The sequence below is a fragment of the Octopus sinensis genome, linkage group LG10, assembly GCF_006345805.1.
Source record: "Octopus sinensis linkage group LG10, ASM634580v1, whole genome shotgun sequence".
NCBI lineage: Eukaryota > Metazoa > Mollusca > Cephalopoda > Octopoda > Octopodidae > Octopus > Octopus sinensis.
In genome coordinates, this window is record NC_043006.1 from 57,179,282 (window position 1) to 57,201,805 (window position 22,524).

Below are 22,524 nucleotides of genomic sequence, written 5' to 3' on the forward strand. Positions count from 1 at the left end.
ATTCATTGTGCTACCAGTTGCTCCCATCCCCATTTCCATCCTTCATTCTCGTTATCATTCCTTTCCAAATGCCATTCCCCCAATCCATCATAATACCTCGCATATCTGCTATCATTCATAGATCCTACTCATCTGTCATTATGCCCACTCATTATAGTTACCCCTAATTGTACCTCTACATCTCCTTTTCCACTGCTCCTATGCACTGCTCATAATCTCATATTCGCTCAACTGTCATCCCTGGGTCACTCCTACGTCTCTCTCTCTACTTGCAACCCATACTGATATTTATTATAAAGCTGCACTTCCACTTCTGTTCATCACTCACTATGTCTACCTCAACCTTAATGACTTACCACCTGCTTTTAACTCTCTGAGCCACTACACATATCATCTCTTACTTCCCGAGTGTTTTTCTCAGACAACCCATCACCATCAGTATACCTTTTCCCCAGATACTATTGCCCACCCTTATATAAATGTGGAGTAGCCATGTATCTTCTCCATAGCAAGACACATCTGCTTGTCCGTGGAATTAAATCCCCTCTCCACCTGCTCAAATATGCCCTCATTTAGTCAAGGGCAGGGCTTTCCTTTTTCCCCTTTTCCTCTCCTTTCCTGTTATGCAAGTTACTTGGCAATCTCACTTGTGCTAGTGGCATCAAAAGAGCACCCATTACACACTGTAAAGTAGTTGTCATTAGGAAGGGTATCCAACCATAGAACCTGTGTCTAAGCTGACATGGAGCATGATACAGTCCCGTGGCTCAGTGGATCCTATCAAACCATCGAACCCATGCTAACATGGAAAACAGACATTAAATAATACTGATGATGTTACAAGAACGTTTTTGAAAGTCTTCATGCTTTGTTAAACAATAACAGCTGCCAAACTAACTGTTAATACTTTCATGTTTGAAATAAATGTCATGTGATAGAGAAGACAACAGCTTCCTGTATCATCAAGTTTGTTTATTGCAATTACTCTTATGCAGCTAATGAAAAAAATACAAAGCAATATATCTGAAGACAATATATCAGTATTACTATCACCAAATGCTCAGTTAGTTGATAGGCAGCAAGTCAACTGCACAGATAGCAAAACTATTTTGTTTCAAACTAAGAACCCACATACAGTTCACTATAGTATTTTAAAGACTGCACATACATTTGGTCATAACAAAAAATATATTGAGCTCAGTTATAATAAAATAAACTAAGAGATATCAAAAATATTATTGGAATATGAATACAATAGAAACAATAGAAATATTCTCCTTAATAACATTTGTATTACTAAAAACACCATATTTGTAATGAGGCTGGTGGTTTTATTCATCTTACAGATTGCATGTCCGAAAAACTGATTTGATGGTAAAGAGAATGATTAGTTGACATCAGTATCACTATCCTTTATATATGTTTCTCTACTCAAGTTAGCACATCTGCCTGGAAGGCTGTATTTCAACTTGGAATAATGAAAAAACAAGAACTTCATTTTGGTTTGCCAGTTGAGGAGATCAAGCCATATGCTTGACCACATAAGACTTCAGTGTTGATCATGAAATTAGCAAAAATGTTTTATGATTTAAAGATGTTATTTATACAAACATCTTCCAAATTACTTCCTAGTTAAGCTCAAAGTCGAATCAATCAGTATTTAACCTAGATGAAAAGATCCTTACTCCACATAATATAGAAAATGAATTTAAATTAATAATAGTCTTATAGCAAACCCTATAGAATATCTTAATATCTCTGTTTTGCTATGTAAGTCTCAAGAATTAATATAAATAAAAAAAATAAGATTGAAGATAAAATCAATAACTGAGGAAGCATTTGGAAATTAGTTTTGAAAATATGTTTTGAAGCTGTCTTATTGAAGAAATATCTAATGGCAGGTCCTAAATATTATCATCTGCCATTTTTCACACAGAACCATATGAAATGAGATATAGTTGTAATATATCAAAATCTAAAGAATGAAGTTGTTTTAATTCATCAGATGTAAACAAACATATGAAATACATCAGCAGTTAGACATGCACACACATGCACGCACACACACACACACACACACACTGTTTATCTTTTACTTGTTTCAGTCATTAGACTTCAGGCCTTGAAAAATATTAGTCAAATGAACCAATCCCAGTACTTATTCTATCAATCTCTTTTGCCAAACTGCTAAGTTACAGGGATGTAAACACAAAAAACACTAGTTGTCAAGCAGTGGTGGGGGAATAGACACAAACACACGCACACATGATGGGCTTCTTTTAGTTTCTTATCAACAAAATCTACTCACAAGGCTTTGGTCAGCCAAAGGTGCCATGCAGTAGTGGTATGAACCCACAACCATGTGGTTGTGAAGCAAATTTCTTACCACACAGCCACTCCCACACCTATAATACACACACCCACAAACATTCTCACCTACATATTTTTACTTGTTTCAGTCATTTGACTGCAGCCATGCTGGAGCACAACCTTGAAGGGTTTTAGTCAAATTGACCCCAGGGGTTATTTTTTAAGCTTTGTTCTACAGGTCTTCTTTGCCGAACCACAAAGTTACAGTGATGTAAACACATTAATACCAGTTGTCAAGCAGTGATGCGAGGACAAACACAGACACAAAGACACACATACACACATGTGTGTGTGTGTCTGTGTGTGTGAGTGCGTGCATGTATTTGACAGGCTTCTTTCAGTTTCTGTCTACTAAATCCACTTACAAGGATTTGGTTGCCCTAAGGCTATAGTAGAAGACACTTGCCCAAGGTGCCATGCAGTGGGACTGAACCCAGAACCCTGTGGTTAAGGAGCAAGATTCTTACCACACAGGCTTCTTTCAGTTTCCATCTAGGAAATCCACTCATAAGGCTTTGGTCAGCCCAAGGCTATAGCCGAAGACACTTGCCCAAAATGCCATGCAGTAGTGGTATGAACCCGCAAACATGTGGTTGGGAAGCAAATTACTTACCACAGAGCTACTCTTGCACCTATATACGCACAGCTATATATACACGCCTATATATATAAAACACACACACACACACACACACACACATCTGCACACATGCCAACATGGAAAAAAGGCATATTAAATAATTATGATGATGATAATGATGTCCTTAAAATAAAATAATTTTAAAAAAAAACTTTACAAAAGTTTCTTCTGAATGTCTCCAACCCCTCTAGTATTTAATAACATAAAAAGTCAGATTTATTATTTTTGTTTTTTTTTCTGAACTACAATAATACAAAGAAAATTTAAGAAAAAAATGCATTGTCATTACGGTAAAGTTAAGAATATTAGTAATATTAGTAGCATAATTAAAGTATCACTCATGAAATACCCAAAACAATAAGTAAAAGTAGGAAAATAGAACATGTATGTTGTAAACTTCAGAAGTGTAGAGTGTTCACTATACAAAAATACAAATCTGAGATTTAACCCTTTTGCATTCAGGTTTCTTTGTCAAGCGTATTGCTTTTTCATTCACATTGTTTCGAATTAACCATGCATTATCTTGTAGCTTCAAGATTTTGATCGTATGTTTGTATATTTATAGACTGACCTTGTAGGGTAGGTGTGCTAGGTTGTATTTAGTCAGTTTTAACATAAAACAAGTAGAGTATTTGGGCCAAATGTGGCTGGATTAAATGCTAAAGAATAAACAGGCAAAAAGTGTTTTGGGGACTGTCTCTGGAAAGTAAAGGGTAGGATTTCCTTCTTTACAATTAAAGCTGGAATGTACAAACATAAATGTACAAACATATAAATTTCCAGTTATAAAGCTGGTCAACTAATGTAACAGTTATTTCCAATGAAAATATAACTTCTAATAATGAAATTTTGTCAATTTGTCATACAATTGTTTAATCTGAACACAAATTTTGTCTAATGTAAAATTTTTAGTAACCTTTAATTCCTGTCTAGATTCTACTTTAACTGTGGTTAAAAAAGGGGAAGTGGTCAGTCTTAAATAATTTCAGCCATACACCAAATCTTGGACAAGCAAATGATGAAACCTCTATGTGATTTCTCAACCTGCTTTAAATATCAGCCAAATCAAGTGTTTTAAAACACACACACACACATATTGGCTGATGTGGTTATACATTATCCATAGTCATGGATGGAATGTCTTTCATCAAGGTGAGCTCAATCGGGGCTAGTACCAATCAAAATCTCCTTATGGTGCACACACCAACTTCAAAATTATAAGCTAAATGTCAACTTTAGCAGTCCAGGATGGTCTCCCCTCTTCTGTCCAAATAATGATTGAACAATGGTACAAGACCACAAATACTGCTTAACAGGTACTTCATTTTATCAACCCTGGAAAGACAAAGGGGAAAAAGCCAACCCCAGAAGGATTTGAACTAAGAATATAAAAGAGTCATTCATAACTGACGCCAGGAATTTTGTTTGCCAAACTAGTATTTCTGCTACTATGAGGCCTTTCTCTGACTAAATACCAAAAATAATGCTATATTGCAAGGGCAAGAATAAAACCTTGTTTATTTACTACAAACAGAATACAAAGGTGACATGGGTGAACTATCAACCATCTAGATCAGTTGTGGAGAATATCTGAAATACCAGGAGTTTATTGTAAATACATATAAACCTGAGGTGGTACATCTACACTGAAAAAAATAATGAATCTTGAATTATTAAAAATTCAGTGCTCTGACATGGCCACAGCCTTAGGGCCGAAACATAAAAGAATAAAAAATGTAACATTAAATTACTGTTTTGGTATTAAGACTTAACCCTTCAATATTCAGATCACTTGTCAAATGTAATGCTTCTTTATTCACATTGTTTGGAATTAATTATGCATTATTTCATAGCTTTGAGATTTCAATGAAATGGCTATTCAATTATAGAATGATATTGTAAGGTAGGTGTGAGAGGACAGATCTGGCCAGTTTGAACACAACATAGGTAGAATATTTAGGCCAATTATAGCCAGTTTAAATGGTAAAGGATTAAACACTGTTGTTTCCTTATAGATTTTTTGAGAATATCAGTGGAAACAGTCGCAATGTGAATGAAACTTTGCCCACATGCACCTGCTTTCACCCCACCCAAGTCTAACTAAACACTTCGGGTATGTCATTTGTCCTGACATGCAAAGGGGTCCTCTATACAATGTAACTAACCATGAATTATACCACGTATCCTAAAATGCAAAATGTACCCCCCTTTCTGGCTTAACTGGCCACATGAAGCATACCATGTATCCTACATGCAAGAGGCTCCTTCCACCTTGATCTAACTGACTGCATAAGATATACCATGTGTTCTAACAAGTGAAACAAATATAAAGTAAAAATGTAAATATATATAACACTGGACATCATACCTGCAATTAATCCCAAACTAATTATCCTATAGCAAAAAAATAGCAGCAATAAGCTTATTAATTACTAATGCTTTGCTGACATACAAAAGGCTCACACCATTTGAGGAAAACTAGACACATTTATAGCTATGCATGTTAATAGAATGTTTATAAAGATTAGCTCAATTGATTTGGGGCGTCATCGTGGGTGAAATAGTGAAGGTTGACATGGCTGACTTGAGGCCAAACAACATAGACATATGATCAGACATTCAAACCATGAACACCCTCAACTTACTTCTTCTCATTATAATCCAGGACTGTTATAACCAATGTGTTATGTCCCTTTTTGAAGATGGTGAAATGTGATTTGTTGCAGGTCACCAACTACATAGAGGCTTCCTTATAAGCTTGATTATTTCACGTTCCAATTTAGTTTAATGATGTAGTGCAATTTCATTTCATATAGTGCAGGATTTTGACTGGTTTCTACTTTGGTTTCATAGCTCACTCAGGAGAATGGCCACAACCTTTTGCATGAACTCAGAAGTTGGGTAGGGGATATCAAGATAAACTCAGACTGAGAACTTGGGTCAAGTGTTTGAAACAGAATTAGTACTCCACGAAAAGGAACTCAAGGAAAGCAGGGCAGATGGAAGGTTTAAACCAAACGATGGATTAGGATTTGTTCTGACTGAACATATTTTGAGAAAAAAAAATATAACACAGCACACTAATTTTGAATGGCAAAAATGAAGATTCAAATCTTTGTAATGTTGAGAGAGCTTTGGGAAGGTAATACATTTCCCTAACAATGTAACAAGATATAGCAATTTGTTAAACAAATCTACTAACCATGTCACAGACGGGGAACTGTGGTGAAAATGGATTAATCAGTTTGGATACACATTTCTTGCAGACTACTCCTTATGGAAAAAGAATGTGATGAAAAAAAATATCTTGATAGTCACATTGTACCTCAAATATTATGACAGGGTGCAGTGAGTTTGCACATGAAACTGAAGCATGCGTTAAACATGACCTGCATCTAAAAATAATCAGGAAGTTACACAAAAGTATAAACATTATTTAATGTCACATGCTTTTTACACCTATGAACCTAATCATTCTATTCTGCATATTTAGAAATATTACACTGGGGCACAGAAATTTAAAAAAAACACCAAACGAAAAAGAAATCATAGCTGTGGTATATCATTACATGCTGATGACAGTTGCTGTCAAATCTGAAAATGTTATTAAGCTGGTGAAAGTATGTGCAGGTAAGCTGCATGCAAAAGAAGTTTGCTTCACACCCATGTTGTTCCATGTTCAGTGACACTGCATAGCAACATGTGCAAGTGTCTTCTTCTGTAGATCAGTTCTGACTTATGCCCTATGTGAGTGAATTTAGTAGACGGAGACTGTGAAGAAGCCCATCATTTACCACAACAAATATTCCACCTATTATTATCTCATACACATATGCTAGCTACTGGAACACTGTGAGCTGTAGGGGTGGTATTGCTTTGCTTTCATAGATTTTTTTTTTATATTACTAGTGGAGAGAGTAAGCAGAGCAATAACAGGTAGATTTTGCAGGACTTTATGAGGTTTTAAATATTGTTCATGTTGATATTTATAGAGAAAAGTGGTGCAGATATGTTTAATGCTTGGTTTAGTAGGAGACACAGAAAGACTGACAAGTGGAAGTATCAGGTTGGTTTTAGGTAATGGGACAGTGGTGGTATGAAGCTTGTAGTAGCAGTAGTTATGGAGCTTTGGAGTATGCATAGTATTAGTAGTGATGGACAGTGATGGTATGGAGCTTATAAGTAGTAGAGCCTACAATAGCAGCAGCAGTGATGGAGTATTGGTATGGTGCTGTAGTAAAAGCAATAATGGGATATAGCTTAAAGCAGTAGTCACGGACAGTGAAGGTATGGGGCTGCAATAGTAGCAGTGATGACAGCAGTGGTATGAAGCTAAGAGTGGTAGCAGTAGCGATGGATAATGCTGGTATGGAGCTGCAGCAGCAGGGGAAACAGTGAAGTGATTAAGGTGCTGCTATCAAATTCCAACCCTGTAGTAGACACCAAATTGGTGTTTTATATGCAGTATATTACTCTTGTCCATGAAGGCGGGAACTAAGCATTACTCTGCTCATGAAAGTGGTTCAGGGGGAGGTAGCAATAAATTCAGTTTTTGTTGTTTTTTGTTGCTTTTTTATTTTTTTATTTTTTTCCTGCTTTTTGTTTTTAAAATTCTTAATTACCATGCAAACACATAAATCTTCATAGATACCAAATTTATGACAACATATTTCCACTCATTCTTTCCTTGCATGAGTTTTGGATAAAATCAAAGAGCAAAGCAATATTATATCTTCTGCCATTCATGAAGATTCTGTACTAGTCTATCATCAAAATCAAATTGATTGAAACTGATATGATAATCAATGTTTTATATATATATATATATATATATATATATATATATATATATATATATATATATATATACACACATATATATATATATACACATATATATAAGCAGAGACAGGTGCTGTCTGCCTTCAGAGAGAGAAGCCTTTCCTAAGTAATACAGGTGCAGTCTATTTTAAAAATACATATCATCAAAGACAGCTGCTATCTATTTGTCATCTACCTGGTCATGTCCCCATATACAGGTACCATCTACCTGAGAAATATATGTCCAAGAGATAGGTCCCATCTACATCATTTACATGGAAACTAAGCATCATTATTGACCAACTGATGTGCCTTTGTTGTTTAAAACCAAAACAGAATTGCTCAACCACACAACCTAGTCCCTAATGTAGATCAGACATAGGTAATTTTATAAATTTGCTGTGGTTTTGCTAGTTTTGTATTTTTTTTTTCTCAGTGATTTGCAAAGCTGATTCAATTAATTGAACCACTTTTAGTTCAATGTAAGATAATTTTAATTCTTGACACACAGAAACCAGTTTCTCTGGCATGAATATATGGAAAAATAGATGTTGGACCATCAAAGGAGCCTACATGATTACTCCACCTGTTAGAAATAATAGCAAAATATTACTCAAATCACACCCTATCGTCTTAAAAAGGAAAAACACATTGGATAATGTCTTTTTATAGCCTTGTTAGAGAAAAGCAGAGAATTTATGGCTTGTGGAGTAAAATGGGGAAAGAAACTAAGACCCCTGTGATACTATATTACAAAGAGTCATCACATAAAGAGTTATTCTAAGATTTGGTTCAAATAGTCTCTACAGATTGAACTTCATATAAAGCAACAAACAGTCAAGTGATGGCGTTAAAACCCATAAGATAGATCAAGTTTCCCATTTGATGTCTGTTATATGTAGTCCTACACACACCATTACGAAATAAGACAAGATGGTCAAGGCTAAATACCTTTAATCATAGGTCTGCTCAGTCAGGACTGACCTGGGACTAAATACCAACATCTTTAGGTTACAACTAATACAAAATTATATCAACCGAGTTGGTTACAATAGAAAATATATTAGTATGAGAAAACATTAAAAAAAAACACACACACACAAATATAATTCATGAAATACAGATGTGTATAATATTTATAATGTGAATACAAACATGGAATGGCAGTAAACTGCAATATTTTGTCTCAAAGAAACCTATCAAAGAGACATGTGTAAAAACAAGGAATCACTGAGAAAGCCAGTATATCTCCAGGTACATGTTTTGAGCTAATTTGGTCATCATATCAAGATACTGAGTTGCTCTAAGACTTGCTTCAAATAGTCACAAAAGAGTGTCCTCTGGAAATTCTGAGCTAAGCTGTAAATGCTTGTTCTGATATAAGAATTAATAAACAAAACATTTAATGAGTTGTGTAAAATCTAATATTTTCACTGGAAACAGGTGTTACATTAAAATACCAGTGTGTATAACAATGTGAGTATAAGTGTGGGATGATACTTAGTTATAATATTTTATTTCAGAGAAACATCTCATAGAGACATATAAATGATAGAAACTTTACTGTAGAGAGACTGCTTGGCATTCAAGTCATTACATTTTTTATAGCACATTAAAACTTAACAAAACTATGAAATGCCACAACACACACACATACACATATATGTAATTATATTTCTACTATACTCTTACCCCACCTCTCCTATTCATCTTGGCTCTTCTGTTCTCTTTTGTTCGATTCATTAGCTAGGTAGCTGAGTGAATAAATGCACAAGAGTAGAGAGGACTCTAATGCAGTACAAGGCAATTCCCGAGGGGATGGTACCACTATGATTTCATCTAGGATACTTTGCAAAATAGTTGGGGAAATGAGATATGGGGTGCTAGACATGATCCTTTGGTCTTGTCAAGAACATGGTAATCCTTTATAGTACTGGTGCCATAGTAAAATGCATCCAGTTCACTGCAAAGTGTGGGATTGAGAGGACTGTTTAGTCTTTTTGAAGACATGGCAAGACGCTAATGCTAGTGCTCTGATAAAATGTACCCAGTACAATCTGTGAAGTGGTTGGTGTAAGGTAGGATTAACCAGTCATAGAAACCAAGTTAAATATAAAGAGATATGGTCCTTCACCCCATATACATACAGAAAGTGAATGGAAAACAATGGCAATAATATATTTTATGCTGTCTTTAAACTCAATGTTTTCAAGTTGACAGTAGTTACAAAGGCCTGTCTGGAATATAATTTTAATTCCAGTAACAATCCAATTGAAAATGGTATCTAGCAAATTGTTAGTCATCAACTTCACCTTCTATACTCTTTTACATACGACATTCATAATAAGCATTACATACCAGGATACAGCACAACCAGACTTCCACTGAATCTACAGTCACTACACAAAGCATTTACTGAATGCAAGCATAATAATAATCTCGGATTAATTTGCTATGTAACATCTAATTTACATTCTTAAAATAAAGTCATTAGAAATTTACAAAGCATTTTATCTAAACTAATTACAGCAATGTGAAATGAAAAATGAGAGTTAATGAAGTTATGATAGAACTCATTGGGGTTCATCCACAAAGAATGAATTTATAATTAGCCATAGTTTAGCCTTAAGTCAGACTGAATCCAGCAGATCTGTGATCAAAGGTATTCCATCAAGGACTACATTAATCCAAAATGTTCTTCCATGAAGCTTGAAAAGTGTGAGCGAAAATTTGGTTGCAATTTCTAACAGGACAAGCACCTTTGTAGAAGCTCCCTCATTCCTCTTTCAACATTGTTTCTAATGTAGACAAAAGACCTAAAAACGTAAGGCATAGGGTTAGTCCTTTAAATTGAACCTATTAAATTAAATATTTGACTGGAACTCTATTTTATCAATTCCTGATGGATAAAAGGCAAAGTTGACCATGGCAGGATTTGAACTCAAAACGTAAAGATCTACAAGAATTACAGCAAGACATTTTATCTAATGCCCTAACATTCTTGCTCTTAATGATCTCTAACCTCGTATTTTTCATTAGCTTGGCTTCATCAGCAGTTTGTGTTTTTATTAGATTTCGAAAGTTGTGTGTCATGATAATAAGAGAAGCCGACACAGGAAGCTAGATAGAAAATTAGCATCATCTTTACAATAACGATGATTGTTTTTCTGAGTTTTAAATCAAGATAACATCGATACAAGAATTGATCTCATCACATTTTTGAGAGAGAATTACTTTAAATCTGTGAATTTGCCATTTGCTATGCTTATAGTGTTTGTATGTGAGACAAGGTTAGACATATGGTAATATATGGTTGAGGCGGCAAGCTGGCAGAAACGTTAGCACGCCGGGCGAAATGCATAGCCATATTTTGTCTGCCGTTACGTTCTGAGTTCAAATTCCACCGGGTTCGACTTTGCCTTTCATCCTTTTGGGGTCGATAAATTAAGTACCAGTTACGCACTGGGGTCAATATAATCGACTTAATCTGTTTGTCTGTCCTTGTTTGTCCCCTCTGTGTTTAGCCCCTTGTGGATAGTAAAGAAATAAATATATGGTTGAGAGCAAAGGGAAAATGAGAGAGAGAAGACAGGGGGATAATTCAGTGGTGACAAGAGGCATTGACAAGGAGGGAAAAAGAAGAGGATGAAAGAGAGAGAGGGATAGGCTCAGAGAATGTGAGAAGGGAAATAAGTAGAAGGAAAGAGATAGCAGAGAAAAGACAGGAATGACAGGATGAAAAAGAGATGAAAATAAAATAGAAGTGAAACATGGAAAACAGACAAAAGCAATAGAGAGAGAAGGGTAGAGAAACAAGGCTGGAAACATCATAGAAAAATGGGAGCAGCAGTGGTAGGAGCGATAGTCCATTAACCCAAGACTATAGGGTTAAAATTCAACCAATGAAAATTGGTAATACCAGAATATTAGATGAACTCTAAAAGGTGTTATATTCTGTCTTTTGGCAAAAACATTTTTGTACCAAATTAAGAGAAAGTATTTATTTAGTCCGTCAGGAGTTAAAGTTTCAAGCAGAATGACCACACTAGACTTGATAGCAGGACAATAGCTCAACAGCAGTATGAAGGTCCACCCTGTACAACTGATGAACAGCCAGCTAGATAGCTATTTTAGGTGCTAATACTACCAAGATCAACTTCCAGATCAATAAGAGGAAATAAATGCAGCATATTGGAACAGGTGATGAACAACTAGACTAATTGATACCATGAGTCATAACCAAACATTTACTCAATTACCTCCATGTTAAAAGGAGGTACTCATACAACAATATCTGCGACAAACCTAAGAGAACCTCAATTTAGCTGTTCAACTTGCTGAAAATAGCAGCTAAAGCTCCCTAAAAAAAAATACACTATCATTTATATAAGTAGAATACATTGGATAACACTGTTCTAGATATACAAAAAAAAAAAAAAAACAGGACAGTAACAGATGGAATTATCATAGATTTATTGACCAGAACTCGAGGTGAAATGGCAAGGCATCACTGTCCCTGTCACTTAGCTAACCCCTGCTTAAGCAGATCAAATGGTGTTAAAATGTTTGCTATTCATATTTATTTGATTCTAACAAAAAGGTGTAACATTATAGATTATTAGGATATTAGGTGTTGAGTGGAGTGACGATTTCTCTCCCATCACTGGTACAATGTTCATAAATAAGCACAGCACTTGACTCTCAATGGACTTGTCTATCTGAAAGTAGGACAATTATAGCTAACTACCATTAGCAGCAAGGGCACTGTATTTATAGAGCTGAATTAACAGTTAACTTTAGATTTAAATAATAGAACAGTCAATCACTGCAGTTTTCTCACTGAAAATACTGTAAATGAAGCAGATAGAGAATCAGTATGTGTTGGATACAAGTTGGTGAATATTTTAAACAATAGACACGATGGGGGTTTCATAAGCAACCAAATACTTTATAAGTAGTTATTTCATCAACCACTGAGAAAAACTACAATAGCAAATGTCTCCTGGGGCTAAATTACAGCAACATTCGTCCTAAACCAGGACTGCCATGTTATGTTGGCAAAAATATTTACTCCAAAGTACTGTTGCTGAATATCTCTCGTCGTGAGATTTTAAAAAATAGTAATTTTCTAATGTTTACAATATGGTGAAAATAAGTCCCATAACTCATTTAGTAACAGTGTAATACTAAAGTATTCAATTAAATAAAGAGTATCTATAGAAAAATTGGCTTGATGGTTCCTATCTTTCTCCACGAAGTTCGGGAAGCATGTGGTTTAACCCTTTAGCATTCAGATTATTCTGTAAAATGTAAAGCTTATGTATTCACACCATGTAAAATTAATCTTGTATCATTTCATGGCTTTGAGATTTCAATGATGTGATTCTTTATTTTTAAAATGACACAATAAAATAGCTATGAATGACTATATCTGACTAGTTTGAACATAAAATAGGTAAAATATTTTAGCCAGATATGGCCGGTTTAAACACTAAAGGGTTAAACCAAACAAGTTAACAAAACACAGCATCTCCACTGCTTACATTGCACTGTATGAACTAATGTTACCTATTTATTAAATAATATGAGCAAGTGCTAAAAAGCTCCTGGCTTTTAGGGTATTATGAAAGGTCAAGTTGGCATCCAACATTCTAAGTTCTTTTAGAGGGTTTAGGAAAACTGAAGGACCACTGTAACAAGTGTGTGAATCTGAGAGGGAAATATGTTGAATAAAAACATAATTAACTGATCCTCCTGTTCTTTCTTATACCCAAAGACAGGAACTTTTCATCACCTCCTCCTACATAAACCTTTTGTTCAGTCTAACATACAATATGTCAACACTTTTTTCATAAACTCAGTCAATTATCAGGTATTTATAATATGGATTCTCTAGAAATCTAACAATCATTAATTTGTTTCATTTTGACTGCAGGCATGCTGGAGCACCACCTTAATTAACTCCAACAAGCTTGCTTCAGTGACCACCTTGTAACATTTACAATTACTCAAACATAATTCATCTCCAGAAAACTAAAATAAACTACTTTCACTTGACCTAATTCTGGCTTGGTGGGGAGAGGTGGAATGGACATCAAAATAACTTAAATACTCACTATAAATAACGTGATAGTGTCAAAGAAACACTACATCTATTTTAAATATGATTTCCGAAAAAACCTACTCTTTCCAAGAACCAGATAAATCCATATGGAAGCACATACATACAACCTTGTTTGTAGGCTCAAACATTTTAAAATATTAGTTGACAAGAAAGAAAAATGTATGTAACAGTCATGTTATGTCTTTCATAGAGAAAGAATCTGACCCTTTAATTGTCATGCAAAATTTAGGTACACTCCTGATAGCTAATATTTCCAAAACATTTTCACAAACATACTTAGAAATATATTTCGTTTTTGGATTTAGTTTGCAAGATTCTTTATGTGAGTTCATGTGTTGAAGCATATTCTGTTGTGTCTGGGGAGAGTCATTTTCTTTTTGCGCCTTATAATTTAACACACCAGTAAAATTTCCATTTATTTCTTATTTTTATTTTCCTAAACTTTGCGTTGTGTCTTGCATTCTTCTCAGTAGTCTTGAGTCGAGACTATTGAAAAGGTTGCAAGACGCAACAAAAATTTTAGGAAAATAAAGATAAGAAATAAGTGGAAATTTTACTGGTGAGTGTGTTAAATTATAAGGCATGAAAAGACACAACTTAGAAATATAGTTTTCATAATAGTCTATCAATGTTATAGGATCAACCTTCACTCCTTAATTTCAATAGATAAATTTAGCAGCAGAAACTTATAACCACCACCATTAATGTCTAACATTTTTCTTTACTGTCATAATTGGAGAAGGTCAGTTTGACAGCGGAGCATACTGGCTTCATTCCTTGCAAGCTTACACATGTTCTCAGCAATCACGGCCCATGTTTCACTGGTACATAGCATAGCTGTTCACACACGTGTCATACAGTACACCTTTTACTCTAAGCAAGAGGCCCTTTGTCATCAGCAGAAGTAGGAGCTCTCTGAATTTTGCCCAGGCTATCCTTACTCTAGCAGCTACACTTTCAGAGCATCCACCCCCATATATATATATATATATATATATATATATATATATATATATATATATATATATGACGAACTTCTCTCTTTAGTTTCCATCTATCAAATCTACTCACAAGGCTTTGGTCAGCCCGAGGCTATAGTAGAAGGCACTTGCCCAACATGTCATGCAATGGTACTGAACTAGGAATCATGTGGTTGGGAAGCAAACTTCTTATCACACAGCCACAACTGTTGTTTATGAATCAATTAATTGCAACCATCACTGCCTGTACAAAGGAGATGTAATTATGTTACAACTATCAAAGAATGTCAACAAAAAAAAAACCCAAAAAACTGGAGGATACTTCAGAAGAGATAAACAGAAAAATTAAAATGCGAATATTAAATCTGATGGTTATTGCAATCCAATAAAGTGACAAAAAATAGAATCTGTAAACTACCAGGGAAAATTAGTTTTAGTGTTTAGTCGCATCCCTTTACATTCATCATCATAATTTAACATCCAGGTTCCCTGCAGGTATAGGCTGGATGGTTTGGTAGGACCTGGCAAGTGCAAGGACTGCATTGTACTCCAGTATCTTCTTTGGTATCATTTCTATGGTCAGATGCCCTTTCTAATGTCAACCACTATATAGTGGATACTGTGGTGCTTTTTTTTCCCCATCAGCACCCGTGGGGTTGCTGTGCAGCTTATGAGACTATAAACCACAAGGCAGGTCCTTATACAAAGAGATGAGAGGTTAAAGTTTAAGAGAAGAGAGCAGAGCAGGTTTCTTGTTGTAGAGGAGAGGGCTACTCAGATTTAGACAAGAGAGAGACAACAATTAGTTGGAGCTGCAAAGAGAAGAAGCCTTCACCAGTAAACTTTCCCTTGCAAGACGTACATAAAATGAGATATATTTGATTATATTCTCCTCTATAATTTGTGGTCAAGTGCCAATTTCAAAATAGATATTCAAATATCCCACTTTTCTGTTTGTTAGAATGATTTTTCCAAAAAAGGAAATGGTAGCTGTATGCTGAAAAAGAAGATATTGATTATTTAGCCCTAGGCAGCCCTGATTTGGTAGATCTCTGATCAATTGTAGCTAGACTATCAGTTTTTATCTATGTATAGTGTACCCCAGATTACATTAACCAATATGTCCTTTATTTCAGTAGCATGTGGTTTGAGGAACATTCAGCTACTGTTTCTAACAAAATAAGTGACTACATTGACTTGATTTTCATCAAATAAAAAAGATTTGTATCAGCCCGGTCTAGTAGAAGGGTCTGTACGCATATCTTTCACTGGCCCCCTAAGACCAGACACTCATGTTGGTAATATTCCTCTTAAATGTTTGCAAATAGATGACTGCAAATAAAGTATGTGCAGGGAAGGAGTTCTGGGGAGGTAGTTAGAGAGCCCTTAATGGAGAGTGAGGCTTTTAAATGGTTTAGATAATGAAAGGGAGAGAAGCAAATTGGGGGTGCATAAGTGGAGGTAGCAGATTTGGAATGCATAAGTGAGACCAGTTGTCCAGCTCTCAAAATCAGAGACTATAGTAATATTGGCAAAGGTAGCATGTCAAATCCAGAAGTGTGTGTAGCATCTGCAGACCTAGTTACAAGAATAGTGCTCCATTTCAAAAGTTGAGCTTTGTAGACGATTAATAGCTGTTAAGGATCTGAAATATTTTCTGGTGTTGAAGTTTTGTAATACAGTGTTTGTTATGTCAAGGCTGTGTGTTCACCAGAAGAGATCCTCACTGATGGTGAGGTCTAGCATTCATAGCAAATTTGAGGTTTCTAGTTGCATGCTGCTTGAATTTGGGGTGGTGGGGAATAAAGTTTTATCAATGTGTGTAGTGATTTTTATATTTGTATTGTCGAAGGAGATTTATGAATTCTCCGTTTATGAAGCCAGTACAGGTTTGGTATGGGGAGTGTTGATAATGCTTAAAATTAGGTTAGGGAGGAATGAAAGGTGCTATCATCAGTGTAGAAGTGTGCATTGTTAGAAGTGACAGAAAGTAGATTGCTAACATACAGGAGAAATTGTGTGAAGGACAAAACTGAACCCTGAGGTCACATCAAAGTTGACAGAATACAGGCCACAGAGAGCTCAACATATGCCATAATAGTTGAAATGACAGAGAGTCAGCAACACAAGAAGTAGAACAGTTTTGCTAGCAGATTTGCATGCTAGCCAGGTTTAAAAGTTTTAATACTGCTGAAGGTAACAATACTACTTTCACTAAATTTATTAAGTGTGGATCTCTACAGGTAACATATAAGAGTAGGACACTGGAACATTTGATGTTACAAAAGATATACTGGTGGTCATTAAAAAGGAAATGAGATTCAATGTAATGAAGGGAGTTATTCTTAATGGCTGTCACAATCCCCTTTGAAATGTAGGAAGTGAATGTGATAGGACAGTAGTTAGAAGGGTCTAAGATGTTTCCCTTTTAGGAAAACATGGACTCACTGCATCTTGTTTTCAAAAAGATTACTATAACTGAAGATGATTATGAAGAGCTGGGAACTTAATAATAGGTGGAATATCCAAACTAATATATATTCAAAGCAAATATAATGTAGTGGCTTTTGCTTCAGATCAGACACTCGAGCAAGAAAGAAGCAAAAAAAAAATGAGGTATAAAAAGCGCCCACACATAAAATTTTATATGCAAAAATGTCGCTAAAGATCTGAAGCTAACAAAAAGGAAAAACAAATGGAGAAATGGTCAGAGACATCAAATATCACAAGTTTCAACTAAGACTACCCTTTTCCCATGTATATATGCAAGTAAATATCAATGTACATGCATAGACACATGTTAGCAAATGACCACTGACTTCCAAGTTCATTCAATCTTTGACAGGTTTTAAAAATTACTGAATTCCCCAAAGCAGAGTTGGTGGAGTTGCTGGATTAGTCACCAACAACTTGGTCACAAGAAACTTGAAATATATATCAGGTCACTGACATTATAAAAGTTAAAAGTAATTAGTAAGTTAATGGTAAGACCTAATATAGATGAAGCATTAGTAAATGAATGCTTCATGTTTGTACAAAAAATATTTTATCAGTTTCAAGATTAGTTTAAGATTGTAACAACAACAAATTTAGATAAGTTACAACACCCGGTGTCATGTTTTATTGTTCTTGGTTCAACTTGAATTAAGGTCAATAAAATAGGCATCAATAACAGCAAAGACAGAACATGTCATTGATATATACACTCCCATTGTAGACTAATTTACAAGTATATTAGCTTGAAAACACTGGTTCTTATCCAATCAGCGAAGTTAAGCAATGCATCACTGCTATGATCAATGCACTTAAATGAATAATCAATTGGGAAACATTAGCTGCCTTATATATATATCTTTAGTTTTCTAACAACAGGTGAGCTCACCTGGTTAAGAATTCTCAATCAGGACATCCCAAATTTGTTTCTACTTGCCCAAGATGAATAACATAGCTTCAGGTTGAACCCAAGCCTTATGAGTAGGCGAGACAGAAAATGTTTGGAAGCCTGCTGGTTTGACTGTCCCTTATAATTCAACAGACCAGCCTTGTCATACAAACACATTGATTCTCCTTGATAATTAGGTTAGGAGTGTATATCATCATCATTGTTTAACATCCATTGTCCATGCTGGCATGGGTTGGACAGTTTGACCAGGGCTGGTAAGCTGAGGGGCTGCAACAGACTCCAGTCTGATTTGGAATGGTTTCTACAGCTGGATGCTCTTCCTAACGCCAACCACTCCAAGAGAGTAATGGGTGCTTTTTCATGCCACCGGCATGGGTGCCAGTTGCATGACACCAGTATGTGCCACATCTACGATTTCACTTGGTTTGATGGGTCTTCTTCACAAGCACAGCATATTGCCAAAGGTCGCCATCATTTGTCATTGCTGCCATATGTTTGTGGATATTAAGGACAAAAAGGATTTTGACACAAAATTACAAGTTGAATATTTAAGTGTTTATTTATATATAGGCGTAGGAATGGCTGTGTAGTAAGTAGCTTGCTTACCAACCACATGGTTCCAGGTTCAGTCCCACTGTGTGGCACCTTGGGCAAGTGTCTTCTACTATAGCCTCAGGCTGACCAAAGCCTTGTGAGTGGATTTGGTAGACGGAAGCTGAAAGAAGCCCATCGTATATATGTATGTGTGTGTATATGTTTGTATGTCTGTGTTTGTCCCAACATCGCTTGACAACCAATGCTGATGTGCTTACGTCCCCGTAACTTAGCGGTTCAGCAAAAGAGACCGATAGAATAAGTACTAGGCTTACAAAGAATAAGTCCTGGGGTCGATTTGCTCGACTAAAGGCGGTGCTCCAGCATGGCCACAGTCAAATGACTGAAACAAGTAAAAGAGTATATCTGTTTATAGCCCTTATTCTAACCTAAAGCTGTAGATAAATATGAAACTCCTATGAAAAACAGGTTCTCAGATATGAAAATTGCAATTAACTGCTGACTCTTACCTAAGTTTAACAACAAAAATTTAGGGACTAGATTTTATTAACACAAAGGATTATTCTTATGTTCTTTTACTTGTTTCAGTCATTTGACTGTGGCCATGCTGGAGCCCCACCTTCAGTTGAACAAATCAACCCCAGGACTTATTCTTTGTAAGCCTAGTGCTTATTCTATCAGCGTGTAAACACACCAACGCCGGTTGTCAGATGGTGATGGAGAGACAGATAGACACAAAGATACACACACACACGTGTGTGTGTGTGTGAAGGCGCGTGGCTTAGTGGTTAGGGCTATTCTGCTAACGATTGATAGGTCGTGAGTTCGATTACCGGCGACGCGTTGTGTCCTTGAGCAAAACACAATTTCACGTTGCTCCAGTCCACTCAGCTAGCAAAAATGAGTAATAGCAGTATTTCAAAAGGGCCAGCCTTGTCACACCCTGTGTCGTACTGTATCTCCCCGAGAACTACGTGAAGGGTATACGTGTCTGTAGAATGCTCAGCCACTTGCACGTTAATTTCACGAGCAAACTTTCATTGATCGTATCAGCTGGGACCCTCGTCGTCGTAATTGACGGAGTGCTCCTATCCTAAATATATATATATATATATATATACACACACACACACGACCGCTCTTCTTTCACTTTCCGTCAACGAAATCCAGCCCGAGGGTACAGTAGAAGACACTTGACCAGGTTGTCACGCACTGGGACTGAACCCGGAACCATGCGGTTGGCTAGCAAGTTTCTTACCACACAGTCACATTGTATCAGTTTTCCTTTGAGATCGTTAACTTTCGCCCAATCTTCCCTAGTTCATGAGAAAGAGACACTGTAAGTAAACCCCTCTCCGAGTCAAACGTATCATGGACAGAAAGAGAAAAGAATTGCTACCACCCAATACTTAACAGGTACTTTACTGAATTTGGAAGGATGAAAGGCAAGGTGACCTAACCGGGATTTAAACTCCAAGCACAGCCAATGGATATCGTGAGGCAATTCTTGTCGACACTCCTCCAACACTTCGACCAATCCGCCGCCTTATTTATTTCCTCTTGCCATTCATAATCATTTTCTCTTCCTTTCGAAGTATTCATTTCAATTATACTTTACCGCTCCGAGAGGTCTCTTTCTCTATTGTTGTTTGTGTAGCCTAGGTTCAGTTATGATGGAGCAAGCTTAGAGAGATGGTATGGTGAAATAGGAAGGAAATTTCTCTATCTGTAACAGTTTCAACGTCCAGGTTAAGGAATCATTCGTTATGTTCCTTTCCTTGGCATGTAAAAAGGGACTAAAAGAGTCCAACTAGGTTATGAAATTACCTCTATTTTATTGTAACTTGCATGGTTGAACGAGAGAACTAAATGGTGCATTTATTACAATATGGTTAGCGATTCTGGACATAGATATCAAACTACAAGAAACAAAGTATTTAGCTCGGTGCTCTCCTACGCCTGACACCCATCTGACGGTCAGATATGTGTTATAAAGGGATAGAGAGATGAGATCTAGAAATAGCCACGTTTTTTTTTTCCTCAAAACAATACATGTATAGCGATGTAAGTGAATCGGTACTCAAAGAAGTGAAACTGGACAGTAGACAAGGGTTAGCTAAAACAGAAATAATAGGCTATGTCGGCAACAGTTGGTTTTCGTTCTAAGATGGTATATTAAGATTCCTTTAAGGGGCGCACGTAGACAGTCAGGGATTTTCCAGAGAACAACGACGACAATATACATCCTGAATAGAAAAGAAACCTTCTAAACGACCAAACAACAAATCTTATACTTTTGTATCTCGTCCCACAAACCTTTTGCGGCAAAATTATAAAAGCAACAGAGTGGTTGTATATTGTCAACATAACGTGACAGTCCCGTAAGGGAATTACATCACCGCTATTTAGCCCTAGGAAGTATCGACGCTTCCTGTATTCACGAGGAAGAAAAAAATGCTTGGTCATTAGCCGAGCATTCGGTTTGTGCCCGTTTCCCTCCTCCTCGTTTAAATCGAGGTATTACATAGATATTTCATTTACAACCTATAGTAGACACTTGGACAGTGTTTGGTGTGAAATATAAAATGAAAGTCGTGCGAGACAAAACATCGTAAGCGAAAGGAGAGGGTAAATAGTGCATTTTTATATACAACACGGTTACATTTAATAGTCTTCAGTGAGTTTAAGTTGGCAGGACTGAATATGTATAGGCAGAACAAGAAACAACATTAAACATACCTTGTATTTGTCAAAACCGGCAAGAATAGACGGTGTGAGACCGACTATATCAGCCATCTTGATAGAGCAGACAATATTGTAATGCGAGCGTTTGATCGGTAGTATATGCTCTATTGACCAATCAGAGACGTTGTTACAAAAGACAGTTGGGAATTATGTAAAGACGGATAGAGAGAGATATAGAGAAGAAATAGAGGTGGAAGAGATAGAGAGAGAGGGGGGGAGAGATTAAGAAGATATAGAGGTGGAAGAGAGAGAGAGGGAGAGAGAGAGAGTAAGTGAGAGAGTAGTAGCAGCAGAAAAGACTAAGGAAAAACGTGATACAAACACGCACACATACGTATTTTATTATATATAGTCAGCAGAAGTTACAGTGACTAAAGGGCTGTGTGTTTCGTACACTGGCTTGAACATCACCAGGTAGTGCCATCTTAAGGCATGGGAACACTAAACAGATGCCTAGGGGCCTTATGGTTCTAGGGACACATTTTTGATCTACGTATACTGTGACTTAGTGTCCAATACATTGATTTGCCCGGGTGCCTATAATGTTACCAGGATGGCTCAGTCTCCTGGTAAATGTCTTCAGGAAAACATAGTTGAGGAAGGAACTAGAGGGTCTGTTCCGAACGTAGCGTAATCAACGTACCATACGAGGTAGCGAGCTAGCAGAATCGTTAGCACGCGGGACAAAATGCTTGGCGGCATTTCATCCGTCTTTACATTCTATTCTGAGTTCAAATTCCGCAAAGGTAGACTTCGCCGTTCATCTTTTCGAAGTCGATAAAATTAATACCAGTAGAACACGGGAGTGAATGGAATCGACTTACTCCTCCCCAGAAATTGCTGGCCAAATTTTGATATTAATATACCATCCTGAAATACAATACAA

The 22,524-nt window shown here is 36.3% G+C and overlaps 1 long non-coding RNA gene across 1 annotated transcript; it reads right to left on the reverse strand.

Moving 5' to 3' along the window:
- Positions 1-326: 326 nt before the first annotated feature.
- Positions 327-21,802, reverse strand: LOC118764976. Its single transcript, XR_005000815.1, has 3 exons — positions 21,633-21,802; positions 15,474-15,482; positions 327-337 (listed from the first exon to the last, which is right to left on the reverse strand). It is a non-coding gene; the product is annotated as an uncharacterized LOC118764976 (long non-coding RNA).
- Positions 21,803-22,524: the final 722 nt, after the last annotated feature.